General features: G+C 44.0%; 1 pseudogene; it reads left to right on the top strand.

Annotated features, from left to right (window-relative positions):
• The first annotated feature begins 1,213 nt into the window (after positions 1 to 1,213).
• Positions 1,214 to 3,150, top strand: LOC106736401 (60S ribosomal protein L7 pseudogene; annotated as a pseudogene).
• Positions 3,151 to 16,580: the final 13,430 nt, after the last annotated feature.

The raw sequence follows: 16,580 nt of genomic DNA, 5'->3' as shown, positions 1-16,580 counted from the left end.
CTAAAGCTTCAGGCCTCATTAAGTGGAAATTGGGTGCTACGGATGGAAACAGGCATGGTGGAGAGCAAGCAGCTTTGAAAGAACATGTTGGGTTTGGGTAAAGACCTGCTGAGTGTGCACCGGCCTAATCTTCCTCTGTTCTCTTCTTAGCATTTTTGGGCATACACGCATCTGTGCCCGAGGTGATTTTCAAGCCTTTGGGTCCAGGATTCAAACCACTCAGTCAACCCTATGGGATCCAGCACCTCAACCTCCATGCAACCTGTTGGACAATTTTTCTATTTATTTATTTAAAGAATTGTTTTACTTTCATTTTATTTATTCATTTGTTTATTTTAACTTGACCAAAGAGAGAGAGAGATGAGGGAGAGAGAGAGAGAAAGTGGGAAGCAAGCCACCAGACCCAGGACTTGAACCATGGTTGACCATGCGGGAGTGTCCAGAGCCTTAACCATCACGCTCCCTGCTAGTTCCCTCCTTTTTTATTTAAAAAGGTAAAAGTTGAATTCTAAGAATGCTGTCCATCGGTTGATTTCAAAAGTAAAGTGAAAAGGAAAAAAAAAAAAAGACAAAACTGACATTCAAGGTAAGGGGAGATTATTTTTTTCTCATGAGTGCACAAATTATTAGTTCAAGTAACCACATATTTTATGTCCTCTTCATAAACCACATGGATTTGCAGCACTCAGAGAAAAGGAAAATTGACACATTGTAGCCTGTGGGTCAAGCAGCAGCCCGGCCCCTATTTTGAGTAGCCAGCCTGTGAACTAAGAATAATGTTTACCTTTCTACATGCTTGAAAGCAATAGAATACTATTTTGTGACACATGAAAACTATAAAATTTTAAATTTCAGTGCCCACAAATAAAGTTTTATGGGAACATAGCCAAACTAACATTTCAATTTACATTTGCATACTGTCCATGGTGGGTCTGAGTTACCACCAAAGAATTGAATCCTGAGAGTGATCACATGACTTACAAAACTTAAGCTATCTGACACTTTCCGAAAAGAAGTTTGCCAACATCTGAGCTAACAGCCTACAGTGTGAATTGGCCCATGAGGTTTTCATTCTCATAACAATGTTTTTTTGGGGTGGCGACTGAAACACACATCTGGCAAAAGGCCAAGATGTTTAGCTTCTCATCAAGCCATCCCTTTGATTGTGAACTGGGGAGCTATCCATAAGCTTATGCAAAGCTTGTCATAGGACATGGGTCAGGTGTAAAAGCCTGTCACAACTCTCGGTATGCCTTTCCATTTCTCCCTTCACTCATGGGATCATCTTACCTGCTTTTACAGGCTACGCAGTTTACAAAGTACTATCAAACACACCCTTGGTTTGGTCCAATACGTAAAATACTACATATTAGCTTAGGGTACAACCTGACTTCTCTCAGACATAACATTTGTTGGAGATTAGTTGATTAAAACACCTTATAATAAGGTAGTTATAAAGGATGCAACTCAGAGCAGTCAAATGGAAGAGATGTACAGGCCGAGGTATTTGGAGGTGGGGACTGGGTGTCCACAGTTCCCATGCCCTCTCTGGACATGCCACCTACTAAGTGCAGTCATGTGCTCGCCAACCAGGAAGTTCCTTGAACCCTGTTTTTTAGAGGTCTTTTTAGAGGTTTTTTTAAAGTAGGCATAATGAATGAACTCATTGGCTTTTTAAAAATTTTATTTTTAGTTTTAATATAGGGCATGTGCACTTGCTAGAGAGAGACAGAGAGAAAAGGAAAGGGAGAAGTCACCCCCTGGGGGGATGGCCACACTGCAACCTCTCCCTTCTCCTCCATTCTCTTCTCAGAATTTTGGGCACCCAGGTGCACATTCTCGATGTGTTTCTCAAGCTGCTGGGTCCGGAACTCAAATCACACAGTAGATCATGGGAGTTCCAGCTGCTCCAAACCTCCACACCACCTTCTGGCCTGGTCATTCTTGGCTGAAGTCAATCCCAAACTCCTCTCCCAACCTTGGAGGTCAGGAGGTGGGGCTGAACATTCTAATCCTGTTCTCACTTGGTTGTTTTTTTCTGGTGACCAGCACCTATTCTGAAGCTATCTATCCACTCCTCTCTGAGACTCATCCTATTAGCATACAAAAGACAATGAAGACAGTGAGTTCCAAGGCTTTCTGCTGTTCTGTGATAGGAATAGGGACAAAAACCAAGAATTTCTTTTTTATTAAACTACAATTATGTATGGGGTCATCAGAAAAGTCATGATGCATTTTTGCATAGAAAAACATAGATCATGACTTTTCCAGTGACCGAATATATTTACTATGGTCAGATAGTCTCAGCCCTGGAAAATAGTCACTCTACGCCTTAAAGAAACTCCAGTGAGTCCGGCTGGAACCACGGAGGGTGTTAAAAAGAAGAAAAAGAAGGTTCCTGCTGCGGCAGAAACCAAGAAAAAGACTCCTGCTGAGGCGGAAGCCACCAAGAAAAAGGTTCCTGCTGTGCCAGAAACCCTTAAGAAAAAGCGAAGGACTTTTGCAGAGCTGAAGATTAAGCGCCTGAGAAAGAAGTTTGCTCAAAAGATGCTTCGAAAGGCAAGGAGGAAGCTTATGTATGGAAAAGCTAAGCACTATCATAAGAAATATAGACAGATGCACAGAACTGAGATTCGCATGGCCAGGATGGCAAGAAAAGCCGGCAACTTCTAAGTACCTGCAGAACCCGAATCGGCGTTTGTCATCAGGATCAGAGATATCGATGGAGTGAGTCCAAAGCTTTGAAAGGTGTTGCAACTTCTTCGACTTTGTCAGATCTTCCATAGCACCTTTGTTAAGTTCAACAAGGCCTCAATTAACATGCTGAGAATTATGGAACCATAGATTGCATGGGGGTATCCGAACCTGAAGTCAGTAAATGAACTGATCTACCAGAAGCGGATTGCTTTGACGGATAATTCTTTGACTGCTCGATCTCTTGGTAAATATGGCATCATGTACATGGAGGCCCTGATTCATGAAATCTAAACTGTTGGAAAATCCTTCAAAGAAGTAAATAACTTCCTATGGTCCTTTAATTTATCTTCTTCACGAGGTGGAATGAAGAAAAAGACCACCCATTTTGTAGAAGATGGAGATGCTGGCAACAGGGAAGATCAGATCAATAGACTTATTAGAAGGATGAACTAAGGTGTCCACCGTGACTGTTTTTGTAATCTGGTCAGTAAGAAAAGAACAGTGGCTGTTTTCAGACTGCAATATAGTGCTGTATTAGTAACGTTTTTGTCAGCTTGCCTCTGCCTTGCCTTAACTATTGTGGCACATCTTGGTGCTTTAAAAATATTAATAATAAATAAAATAAAATAATAATTCTTTTACAATGAGCTGTAAGTAGTAGCTATTGGAATAACTGGTATTGTAGATATTTTCGGTCATTTCCAATAGAGACCTCACTAATACAGGAAGGACTTTATCCCTAGTCTAGGTCACATTTTGTATTCCTTTTCTCAAATGACCTTCAGAGTGGCATTAATGATGAGGTAGTGACAGTGACTGAACCAGCGTCTGTATGGTGTTTGGCCCGTAGTTGGTGCTTGATAAATGGCTGCCGTATTTATTTATTATCAAGTGCCATACTACCCTATATTTGGTTACTGTTTTCAAAATTTTCAACATAACATGTTTACCATAGTAGAGTAGGAGTGCTAAGCCTGTACCCTGTTTGAGCACCTACTATGTGCAAGCCCCACAGAGCAAAGAAGTCATGCCAAGATGGAGCTCCGAACTTTAAGGAGCTCACAGGCAGGACTGAGGAGCACTGCAAAGATAGCAAAGGGTGAAAATGACCATGCAATGCAGCAGGAGGGAAAATGTAAAAATCAAATCCAGAATGAATTAGCAAACATATTAAACCGAGTGTTATATAACCAAGAAGAGAGAGGAGTTGCAAGTCAAAGCACTTCAGGCGATTTTAGTTTTCATCCCAATTTGGAACTTGTAGAATTCTTCCATTTTTTTTTTAAGGTGGAAAAAGAGCTATTTGGATTTCCTGACATCCTGTTTCTTAATGATTGGTCTTTCTGATTCAAAAGTTCTATCAAAGCTGTGATGTTAGTCTTGGGGACGCAAAATCAAGGGGAAAATGCTCCACACAAAACAAACCTCCAACGTCCTAGAACAGCCCTTCTGTTGCAAATTTGGGTCTTATTTTCAATTCCAAAAACAACACACGAGGCCTTAGAAGGTACAAACCTCCTCATGTTTATGCATGCGGTCCAGGAGAAGCCAGGATTTCAGATGCCTTTGATCATAAACTGGGTGAAGAAAACACCTACCCAAAGTAACTTCCAGAGAAGCCAGCTCTTCCTGCCCCTCATCTCACCTCGAACCTAAAGAAACCTCGATCCTGCATCAATTTACAACAGTGCACTTGACACGACTTTATGGGTATATCTTTCTTATGCATTTGACCAATCAAAATGATAATTTAGACAAACTGGAGATGGCAGAGTGCATTATCCAGCAATATCTCATTATTATGCAAAAAATCAGATATTCACAGCAACTGTCTCATCTATTTATTGTTTGGTTACTCATCTGGAAATTTTAATACTTTCTTCAGGGGCAGGGACGGGCAATAAAAAAATAGACCTATATATCAAACCTTTAACTTCCAGCCATCATTGTGTGCCATAATACAGATGGAGTGGCTATCAGCAAGCTTTACTGTGTTGGTTTATTTCCTTCAACAGAGAATGTGGATTTAAATGGGATAAAGCAACAAAGTCGACTTAGGCTGAAGAGCCCCCGGAACCTTTCCATTCCTTTGCAAGCAGAGAGAGCCGGCAGTAGCTGGCTTCCCCAGGGACTGATGCCAGTGGGTGTCTGTGCCATCAGAAAAGTGGGTGTGAGGAGAGGGAACCGGCGTTGTTCAGGGTGAAGGGCGAGGCCTCTGCATCTCAGAAGGTCTCCCCTTTATCATGTGTCCTCTGGGGTGGTATTTCTATGGGGTCACTTCTCCTCATGAACACAACGCTGGCAGTATGCCAGGTACTCTTCTAATTACTTTACAATTACTTTTTAGTTTTAAAACTCTTTTTTTGAAACAATTATTTTATTTAGCTTTATTTGGTTGGTTAGTTGTATATTTATTTTCATTTGACCAGAGAGAAAGTGAGAAAGCAAGCCGCCAGGTCTGGGAGTCGAACCCAGTCAGCCATGTGGGGGTCCATCACACCAGACCACCACACCACCTGCTGGCCCCACTTTTTTTTTTTTTTTTTTTAAGAGAAATTTTTGCTCTAGGGAGCATGTGCTTGCCAGAGAGACAGAAAGTGAGAAATCGCTCCTCTGGGGAATGGCCACTCTGCCATTCCTTCTCTTTCTACTTTCTGTCTTTTGGACACACGCACATACTCAGCATAATTTTTAAGCTGCCGGGTCTGGGATTCAAACCACAAAGTTGGCCATGTGGGATCCAGTGCCTTAACCTTCAGACCAGCTGCTAGCCTCCCTAAATGATTGCTAATGACATTCAAATTTGAGAACCATCAGAACAGACTTGTGGAGTAGGAGAGTCCCAGCTCTGTTCTTTCTTAGGAGCTTTAGCATTTTGGAGCACCTGGGCCTTCTGGGATTAGGTTTCCTCATCTGTAAAATGAGGACAAACTACCTGCTCTGCACACTATACAGAGCTGTATGTAAGAATGAGATGAGATAAAGCATGTGAAATCACTCAGCAGATCGAAGAACACACCCAGATCTGAGCTTGTAACGGTCTCTCATGGTTTCATGTAGACACGACTGGTCTCCCTGCTAAAACGATCATCTCTGTAAGGGAACAGATACCATAAGTATACTTCTTTTCTACCCCGTACATTTTTACTGTGCTAAGCAAGTAACCCAATAAACATGGACTTAATTCAAAGTTTTGTTTTGTTCTGTTTTCAGTTTTTCACTATAGGGTTCATGTGCTTGCCAGATGGAGAGAGAGAAAGAGAGAGAGAGTGAGAAATCATCCCCCAGAGGAGATGGCTACATCACAATCTTTTTTTTTTTCTTTTTCTGGAGAGGTTTTTGCTATAGGGCGTGTGCGCTCACCAGAGAGACAGAGAGACAGAAAGCGCGAAATCACTACCCAGGGGGGATGGCCACGCCGCAATCCCTTCTCCTCCATTCTCCTCTCAGGATCTTGGGCATGCATGCACACACGCCCTGCAGGAGATTAAGCCACCGGGTCCGGGACTCAAACCATGGTCGACTACATGGGTGTCCAGTGACATAGCCATTACGCTAACTGCTGGCCCCATACATCACCATCTTTTTTTCCTCCATTCTCCTCTTGTGATTTTGGGCACACAAACACAGACCCAGCATGAGTTTCAAGCTGCTGGGTCTAGTACTGGAGTTACACAGTCGGCCATGTGGGATCCAGCTGCCTTAACCTCCACAACGTCTGCAGGTCCACTCTAATACGTTTTCAGGCTTCTTTCTTTCATGAAAGTGAGAGGCAAACAGAGAGACCCGGACAGGGTCTCACGCGACAATCTCTCCACCCCTAGCCCTCCCAACCAGCCCCAAGGGCATACATGCCTGACATGTGCAGGTCTATGGGGGAACTGAACCTGTGACTTTCCATGTGAGCTAGGCTGCACTTGAGCAGTGTGTTACACTGCACCACCGAGCCAGCCCAGCTCAAAACATTTAAGGAAAATATGCAAGCAGGTCCAGAATCAGTTCTCTGGACTCTGCAGAATATTGTTCTCACATGGTCACATTCGATTTTCAGAAGTCTTGTAGTAGATAGGGTAGTGAATAGTTTCCATTTTATTGGAAAGAATGAAACTCGGATTAAAAATGTGCCCAGTTAGTATTCAGTGCCAACTTTTTGGCAACGCCACGCAACATAGTCGAATGACCTGCAATTGGAAGAGCTCCACCAACAAACAGGAAACGCTCCACATTTTGGACAAGGGAAGATCAGGCCACCAGCGGCTGGATCCTGCATGGCCGATGGCGTGGTTCAAGTCCTGGACCTAGTGGCTGAGAAAGCAGGCCAGGTGTGGGTGCATGCATGTCCACCATGCTGAGAGAATGAAAAAGAAGAGATTGTGGCGTGGCTGCCTCCCCTCTCCCCCCCCAAGAGGGGTGCTTTCTCTCTCTCTCTCTCCCTCTCTCACTCTCTCTAATGAGTGCACTTGCCCTATAGCAAATTCAAAAAAAAGAAAAGGGAAGACCATGGGCTAGCCCATGGCCTGGTGCTTAAGGCAGCTGGATTCCACACTGCTGACTGCGTAGTTTGAGTCTCAGATGTGGCGGCTTGAGAAATATGCCAGGCACATGTGCATGTGTGCCCAAAATCTGAAAAGGAGGGAGAAATGGAGGAGAAAGGATTGCAGCGTGGTCATTCCCTATGGGTGGTGCTTTCTCACTTTCCTCTCTCTCTCCCTCTTTCTCTCTCTCTCTCTCTCTGGCAAGCCCATTAACCCTCTGGAAAATTTTTTAAAAAGAGAGATCACTATCAATGAAGAGAGTTATGAGGCAAAAAGAAAAAAAGTTGGTGGTAGGTAGGAGCAAAAAAAAAAAAAAAAAAGAAAAAAAGGATTTCCATGTAAAACACCATGCTTCCTTCCTGACAGGCAGAGCCCATTGTTTTGACTATTTGGCAGGGATGGGCACCAAGGGCAGAAGATTATCTAGGAAGCTACAGAATTCTCCTGCTGACTTATGAAAAAGAACAGCCTTAATTTCCCTCCCGATAAGTAAGCAAGCAAACATACAGCACATAAAAAACAACAACAGGGGCCAGCAGTTGGTGTAATGGCTATGTCGCTGGACTCCCAAGTAGTTGACCTTGCGTGCCCAAGATCCCGAGAAGGGAATGGAGGAGAAGGGATTGTGGCATGGTCATCCCCCTGCGGGGTGATTTCTCACTTTCTGTCTCTCTGTCTCTTTCTGGCGAGCGCACGTGCCCTATAGCAAAAACCTCTGCAAAAACAACAACAACAAACCAAACCCAGGGCTGACCCCATCGTGGAGCAGCTAAATGCTTGCTGTACAGAGGAATCCCAATCCCACATGGCAGACCAGAGTTTAGGCTCCTGCTCCATTGGCTGGATAAACAGACCATGCCCAGGGTCCTGGTAGGATGGAGAATCGGAGGAAAAAGGATGTGGCATGATCGGGCCCCGTAGGAGGGCTTTCTCTCTCTCTCTCTCTCTTTCTCTCTCTCTCTCTCTCTCATACACACACACACACACACACTCATTACACACATGCACCTTCTGGCACAAGCAACACAAAACAGAAAAACCAAACACCTCTGGAAAAACCAAGATTTTTTTTTTTTTTAAAGAGCAAGAGGAATCCAAGCAATCTACTTTCGAAAATATGCCTCCTCTGCAGTCACTTAGCTGCCAGCAAGGGAAGAGGATGAGGCCCATGCAACACTTCGGGAGGCATTCCTTGGGTTAATGAACTCTCGTCACTATCAAACAGTTTGTCAAAGCCAACCCCAAGAACGGTTCACTTGCCGGGCCCAGTCCAAATGCATGTAACATTTTAATACAAATATTTTACATTTTGCCAGAGGATGCATGCACTTGCCGGAGAGAGACGGAGCGAGGAAAAGTGAGAAAGCACCCCCATGGGAAATGGTCACACAGCAATCCCTTCTCCTCCATCTCTCCCTCCTTTAGGCTTCTGGGCACGCATACACACACGCCTGGCATGTTTCTTAAGATGCTGACTCCAGGACTCAAATAGTACAGTCAGCCATGTGGGATCCAGCTGCCCAACATTGTAATACTCTTAAGTTCACTAGCATTAGGTCCAGTTGCAGGAGCAGACATTGGCTGATGTTGCTGTGTGGCAGGCTGAGGCCACATGGGTTCAATTCCTATCTCACCATTAAAAATAGATTAATAGTTACAGGATTTATGTACATAGGAGAGCCTAAGTTACTGTGGAAACTATAGCTTAGACATTCCTGGAGTTCTTTTTATAATTAAAAAACTCAGTATAGTCATATTTTTTAATTGAACGAATTGTTACAATTAGAACCTGCCTTTTTAAATCTCTGAATATTTTTCTCTTCTTCTGAAGAAATTACTTCAACCACAGAAACAATTCAATGATTTTCATGGATGGACCCACCTGGTGAGTGTTCTGATAAAAACTATACAGAAAAGCCAAGAAGTATTAGAAAAAAAAAAAGCCATTACTTTTCATTAGATGCTACATTTGTAAATAACAATAGTGTTTCAATAAAAATATGACCTATTATTTCCAACATAAAAAATAGATTAATAAACAAAAATGAAATGAAATAAAAAGCTGGGTACAGTAGCACCCATACATGCCTTTGACTGCTCAAGAGGCTGAGGCAGGAGGATCACAACACAGTACAGCCTTGTCTAAACTAGAAATAAGAACACATTTTTCTTGAAATAACATCTCTTTGGTTGAAAAAACCTCCTTGAGATGTATCTGAGAACCCCTAAGACACATGACAGGGGCCCAGGGGCTGTCACACCACCCTCAAGGAAGACCAAGCAGAGGCCTGGATGCCATGCTTTGGGGTCCTGGCTCTGTCATGGGCCCATTGCTTCCTCTCTCTAGACTGTTTCTTCCATGAAACGTGGCAGTAATCCTCACCTCAGAGTAACTACGGGGAAACTGCACGGTGGTGCCTGGCACCGAGCCAGCAGCCAGGAGGGGATGGCCGTGCTATAATCCCTTCTACTCCATTCTCCTCTCCGGATCTTGAGCACACAGGCACACGTACCCAGTGTGAGTTTCAAGCCACTGGGTCTGGGACTCAAACTGTGGTTGACCACAAGAGAGGCCAGTGCCGTAACCATTATGCCATCTGCTAGTCCCAATAAATAATTCTTTAAAAAAGAGATGTATGGTATTGGAATAAAGGTAAATATAAATAAGAAATAGATCCACACATACATGGACAACGGATTTCTAACAAAGGTGCCTAAGTAATTCAACAAATCAGCAGTTATATGAGAAAACAAACATTTTGCCCTTTATACAAAAACATAACACGAGTCAGATCGCAGACTTAAATTTGAGGTCTGACACTACGAAATGCCTAGAAGGAAAATTAGTAAAAATCATAACCTTAGGTTCGACAGAGATTCCTTAGAGTGGTTAAAAGATCATGAATCATAAAGAAAAATACTGATACAGTGGAATTAAGGAAAATAAAATGTTAAGCCACAAGACATATATCCAAAGAAGAACTTATATCAACCACACAAAGAACTCTTCCTCAGTAATAAAAAGACTAAAAATAACAGGCAAAAGATTTGAACAGTTATTTAACCAAGAAAGAGATACGGATGGTAAATAAGCACTTAAAAAACACCTGCTCCCGGGGCCAGCAGGTGGCACGGTAGTTAAAATGCCGGTAGCCATGTGTGATCCAGCGGTTTGAAAGTCAAACTAGGCACGTGTGCACTGAAAAGTCATGAGGCATTTTGCATAGAAAAACATGTAAGAATATATCATGACTTTTCCGACCACCCAAGAGCTCTAGCTTTTCTTTAAAGGAAAATTCTGGTTGCTGCTTAGTTTGAGCCATTGAACGTTTGCCCTGCCATCACAGACAACTGCCCTTCCACCAGTGACTCAGAATCTCTCCTATTTGCACATGGGGCTATTCTCTTTCCTAGGGACCTGCTGGGGTGATTGGGAATTAACCAGGCAAGGAGCACACTATGTCAGTGCTTTGCCAGACATCAGGGAAACTGACACACTCTCTCCCTTGTCATCAGATACCTGTTCAAATTCTTAATGTATTAGACTCTGATCTCCTGAAGGCCGGAGAACACGTCCCCTGAGCTTTGCCTCCGCCATGATGAAGAACAGTGGATGTAAATCCAAAGAATGTGTGATCCTGAGAATTTTGAGCATTCTGCTTGTACTAATGTGCACATCAGGGAAGAACAATTAGCAAGGTCATTAATTATGACTCTCTATCTAATTGTAAAAGCTAATTGCCTATTAAGGTGAGGCAGGGCTTATTTCCTTCATCAGAGGGGTTACAAGCCAAACACGCTGGCAAAATTTGAGATGCTGGTGTGAAAGACAAAATGGATCGAGTTCAACACAGAGCTGGAATCCAAAGGTCTTCTCATTTACTCTGGTTTACTGGTGGTCTTTTCCCAGGTAGAGCACTTACCTTGACAAGCTTCATGGCGGGATTACACACAGACTGGTGAGCTGTAGTTTGGATTAATCTGTTTCTCTAACAGACACCGACTCTTATGACGGACTAAAAGTTTGTGTTCCACCGAAATTCCTACGTTGAAACCCAGACCCCTGTGCCCTGTACTTGACGGGACCTCTAAGGAAGTAACTAAGGTTCAAGGGGGATTTGTGGGTGGGACTATGATCTCAAAAGATTGGTGTCTTTCTTTAAAGAAAATAATTATTCACTTATCATTATTATTATTTCAGAGAGATTTTTGCTATAGGGTTTATGTGCTCGTTGGAGAGACAAAGAGAGACAGAGACAAATCACGCCCCAAGGGGGATGGTCACACGACACCCCCTTCTCCTTCATTCTCCTCTCGGGATCTTGGGAATGTACACACATGCATCCAGCCTGGCCTGAGTTCCAGGACTTGATCCATGGTCGACTATGGGGAAGTCCAGTGATATAACTGTTACACCATCTGCTGGTCCCCCTTATTACTATTTTTTAAAAGTTTGCTATGGAATACATGCACTCACGAGAGACAGAGAGAAAGCAAGCCACCAGGTATGGGACTCAAACCACGGTCAGCCATGTGGGAGTCCAGTTCCTCAACCACCACACCATCCACTGGCCCAGAGTCTTTTTTATTTAAATAATTACTTAATTATCATTATTATTATTATTAAAATTTTCTCTAGGGAGGGGCACATGTGCTCACCAGAGAGAAAGAGGGAGAGAGGAAGAAAGTGAGAAAGCAAGCCTCCAAATCCGGGAGTTGAACCCCAGTCAGTCACGTGGGAGTCTAGCACCTTAACCCCCCCCCACGCCCCCCCGGCGTAATGTCTTTTTAAGAAGAGACACCAGAAGGCTGAGTTTCTCTCACTCTCACATGTATGCACTAAGGAAAGGCCGTGGGAGCACACAGCAAGAAGAAGGCGGGCATTTGCAAACCAGGAAGAGTGCCCTCATGAGAACTAGCACCTTCGCCATAGACTTTTCACTTCCATTCCTGAGAAAACCAGTTGCTGTAGTTTAAGTCACACTGCCTGTGGCATTTTGTTAGCAGCTCGAGCAGACTGAGACAATTACGGCACACTGCGTGACAAACAGGCCCAATCTTAAATTCTTTGCTGGGTCGATTCAGAGCCTCCTCTGTCCCAAGATACACATTTGCCCAGGGCTTTCCAAAAAATCTCATTCCCTAACTGACTCTTACCACGTTCCTGTTAACAATTCAACAAACACGCTGAAATCAAGAATTGGCAGCGACTTTTATTTTCTGTAGCCAGCATTAATTTACATTTGAAATGAACATATTGTCGCAATTAAAATGATAGAAACTTTAGAGTAGCCCAGTGAAGAGTGTAGGCATTACCTCTGTGCATATGTGTCTAAGGAGAGCTTCTAGCAAAAAGCTTTTTCAAAATCGATATTTCTAATATTATATAATACTCTCTGTATTAGTCAGGGTTCTCCAGAGAAATGGTACCACTAGGATATATGCCTATAAAAGGAGATTTATGAGAGAACAGCAGTTCAAGGAAATGAAATTAAAGTATGAGCTAATTTTGGTGCAAAAGATTTTGAAATCCATGCATAGTTTTTGCATAGCATGTATATTTTATTAACTTTTGAAAACCCCCCTGTATTATGAGGATTTGGCTCATGCAGTTATGAAGGCTGAGAAGTCCCATGATCTGGAAAGCCCTAGGCTAATCCTACTGTCAGCAAACTGAGGACCCAGGAAAACTGGGTGGTGTAATTCCACTCTGCATCTGAAGGCCTAAGAACCAGAGGAGCCAGTGGTATAAACCTTGGTCTGGTGACAGAAGACCAGCATCCTCACTGGAGCAGACCGCAGATGGAAAGAAGGGACAAATTCCTCCTTCCTTTGCCCCCCCCCCCTTTTTTTTCTTTTTCTTTCAGCCCCTCAATGGATTGAAGGATATCTACCCATATTGGGGAGGGTATTCTACTTAACTAAATCCACCTAATCAAATGCTAATCCCATCTGGAAACACCCTCACTGACTCAGAAACAATGTTTAAGGTATTCCCTTGCATAGCCAAATTGACACATTTGGCTATCACAGCCAGCCCCACAGTGTAACAGTTAGGTTCTGAACATGGAGAGCCGGATACCACATGGCTGACCATAGTTCAAATCCCTAACCCAGAAGCTTGAGAAATATGTTGGGAGTGTGTGCATGCTGGTCCCCAATCCTGACAGATGGAGTCAAGGAGACAAACCAACACTCCATTGGGGGTCCTTCTTCCTCTCTTCTTCTCTCTCTGATGAGCACATATAGCCACTGGCAATTCAAAAACAATGAAACCTCATACTCTTAGTCTACGGGGATGTTTGTGGATACTGTTAGGGAAGACTTTCAGCATGGTTGTAGAGGGAATGCAGACTCCTCACTTCATTGTCTATAGAGCCACATGTGACTAACTCTCAGCCTGCAAACATTCACACTAGTGAAGAAAGCTCCTCACCCCCGGAAGGTCCACATCACTGCCATTCTCAACACTCGCCTGGTGTCACAACACAAATGAACATGACATCTGGAGCCTCAGGGCTCGAGACAGGAGCTAGAGATGTCCCCTTTCATCTCTTTCCAAGGCCGATTTTTTTCTTTTTCTTTTTCTTCTTTTTAGTTACTATGACAATGCTCTGCACCGTGTTCCTCACTTCCTTTGGATGCCAAGGCAGTTCCGCATGGCAGAGAAGGTACGGGTCTGGCGCTAGACCTGGATTCGCAGCTCTGTGGCTTACTGTTCCTTCCAGAGTCTCTCTCTCACTTGCGTAACGGAGACACTAGTGCCTAGCTTCGCGGTGCTCTTAGCAATGGTTACGACAGACACATTTCTAGACATTTTGATGTCGTGTATCAGTGACAGGTCAATCACCGGAAACAGAAACACAGAGGGAGCTAAAGCATAAAGCATTTAGCTACAAGATTAGACCTCACGCAGTTGTAGGATTGAGAAGAGAAGTCTATTTAAGACTGTGACCTCTGGGGACCAGATGCTGGCACAGTGGTAAAACACGACACTGCAAAGACAATCCCCCATGCGAAGTTTCCTTATTCACGTGCAGAAACCTCCCTGAGCGTGCCACACACACACTTGATCCAGGACTGGCTGAGGGTGGGAGTGGATTGTGGCACTGGGACCTTGTTGGTTTACTGTCTGTCAGGTTGCTCACTCATGGAAGAAATAAGTAAACTTTGGGACCAGCAGCTGGCATAATGGCTATGTCGCTGGACTCCCATGTAGCTGACCACAGTTCGAGTCCCAGACCTGGTGGCTTAAACTCACTCCAGGCGCGTGTGTGTACATCCCTAAGATCCTGAGAGGAGAATGGAGGAGAAGGGATTGTGGCATGGCCATCCCCCCTGGGGGTGATTTCTCACTTTCTGTCTCTCTGTCTGTCTCTGTCTTTCTGGCAAGTGCACGCACCCTCTAGCAAAAACCTCTCAAAAAAAAGAAAAAAGAAATAACTAAACTTTAACAAAAATGAAAGCAAACAGAAAGACTGGGACCTCTGTCTGGTGCTGAGCCTGAAGCTGACATACTCTGCTCAGTTGGTGACCGGGAAAGAAGCTTAGACATGAAGTAGAGGTGAAAAGAAGAAACTGAACCCAGGAGGCCACGGCACCGGCATCACCTCCTCAGACCCCTGTCCTCCATTCCTTGCAGGAAATGCTGCTGTGTTTGCCCTGGAGCTGCACACATACCTCGCCGGGGCTTGCAAAAGCTGAGGGGGGAACCCTGGTGGGAGCCAAGGAAGCTATGGGCCCAGGTACAATCCACACCCACATCCACGATGAAAACTTATGCACGTCCCTATGGTTGCTGCACGCTGAACCCACCTTCAGAGGCTGAAAGTTAATGCTGTTTCACAGCTGCCTCCCCCTTCCAAACACCACTCAAAAATCTCCTGTGGCTCATTCTAAACTGGAATGCTGCAGGGAAAGGAATTCTGGGAAAATGAGGTGTAGTTTAGCTACGTTTACACCGTGCAATGCTCCGACAGCAAGAGTTTCTGTAATTTTTTAGAAAAACAGAAACAAATACATTACAAGAGACACAATGGTTAGATCTATGTCTTTTGGGGGAGAGAGTAAGAACACGAATATCTTTGACTGTGCTGGTTGGCAAATAGTATGTCACTTTTTCCAAGTAGCGACATAGTCATCTTCCTAATGACCCACGCATAGTTAGAAAATAAAACACTTGGACAACGGGCCAGCAGGTGGTAGGGTGTTTAGGGCACTGGACTCCCACATGGCTGATTGCAGTTTGAATCCCAAACTTGGTAGCTCACTCTACTCCCCTCTTTCTGTCTCCCTCTGGTGTGTGCACGTGTCCTATAGCAAATTGAATAATAATAAATAAAGTTAAATAAATAATTCTTAAAATAAAGAAAAACTTGAACATGCATGCACCAACTAATACTCCGTCTGGACAAACTAGCTAAGTAAGGAATCCTTCAGGAAAGTTCCTGAACCAAACCTACTCCTGCCTGGATCTACCGCATTACACCACTTATACACTGTGGACACTATGGCAACTTGTTGACAGTGCACGACACGTGTTCCATGAATGGTGGTTGAATCAAAGGAAGGACAAAGATTCAGTGCTCTCTTCTAGTTATTAGCGTGTAACCACACAGCCTGACCTTAATTTTTTTTAACTTGCTTTTTTTTTATGGGGGGAGAGGCTTTTGCTCTAGGGTGTGTGCACTCACAAGAAAGACAGAGAGAGACAGAGAGATAGAAAGGGAGAAATCACCCCCCAGGGGGGATGGCCACACCACCATCCCTTCTCCTCCATTCTCTTCTCAGGATCTTGGGCACACACGCCTAGCATGAGTTTAAGCCACCAGGCCCGAGACTCAAACCATGGTCAACTACATGGGAGTCCAGTGACATCGCCATTACGCCAGCTGCTGGTTCCAGCTTGCTTTTTTAAACTTAACTTTATTTATTATTATAATTAGTTTAAAAACATTTTTTTTTGAGAGGTTTTTGCTTTAGGGCGCATGTGCTCGCCAGAAAGACAGAGACAGACAGAGAGACAGAAAGCGAGAAATCACCCCCCAGGGGGGATGGCCACGCTGCAATCCCTTCTCCTCCATTCTCCTCTCGGGATCTCGGGCACGCATGCACACGCACCTGGCGTGAGTTTAAGCCACTGGGTCCAGGACTCGAACCATGGTTGACTACATGGGAGTCCAGTGACATAGCCATTACGCTAACTGCTAGTCCTGAGTTTTTAAAAATTTGACCCGAGTAAGACAGGAAGAGAGAGAGAGAGAGAGAAAGCAAGCCGCCATATCAGAGACTCGAACCACGGTCAGCTATGTGGGAGTCCAGCATCTTTAATCACCATACCACTTGCCA

Source organism: Tupaia chinensis, unplaced genomic scaffold, assembly GCF_000334495.1.
Source record: "Tupaia chinensis unplaced genomic scaffold, TupChi_1.0 Scaffold000063_1, whole genome shotgun sequence".
In the NCBI taxonomy this organism is placed as follows: domain Eukaryota; kingdom Metazoa; phylum Chordata; class Mammalia; order Scandentia; family Tupaiidae; genus Tupaia; species Tupaia belangeri.
Note: the sequence above shows the minus strand (reverse complement) of the source record. Positions and strands in the feature narration are given on the sequence as shown.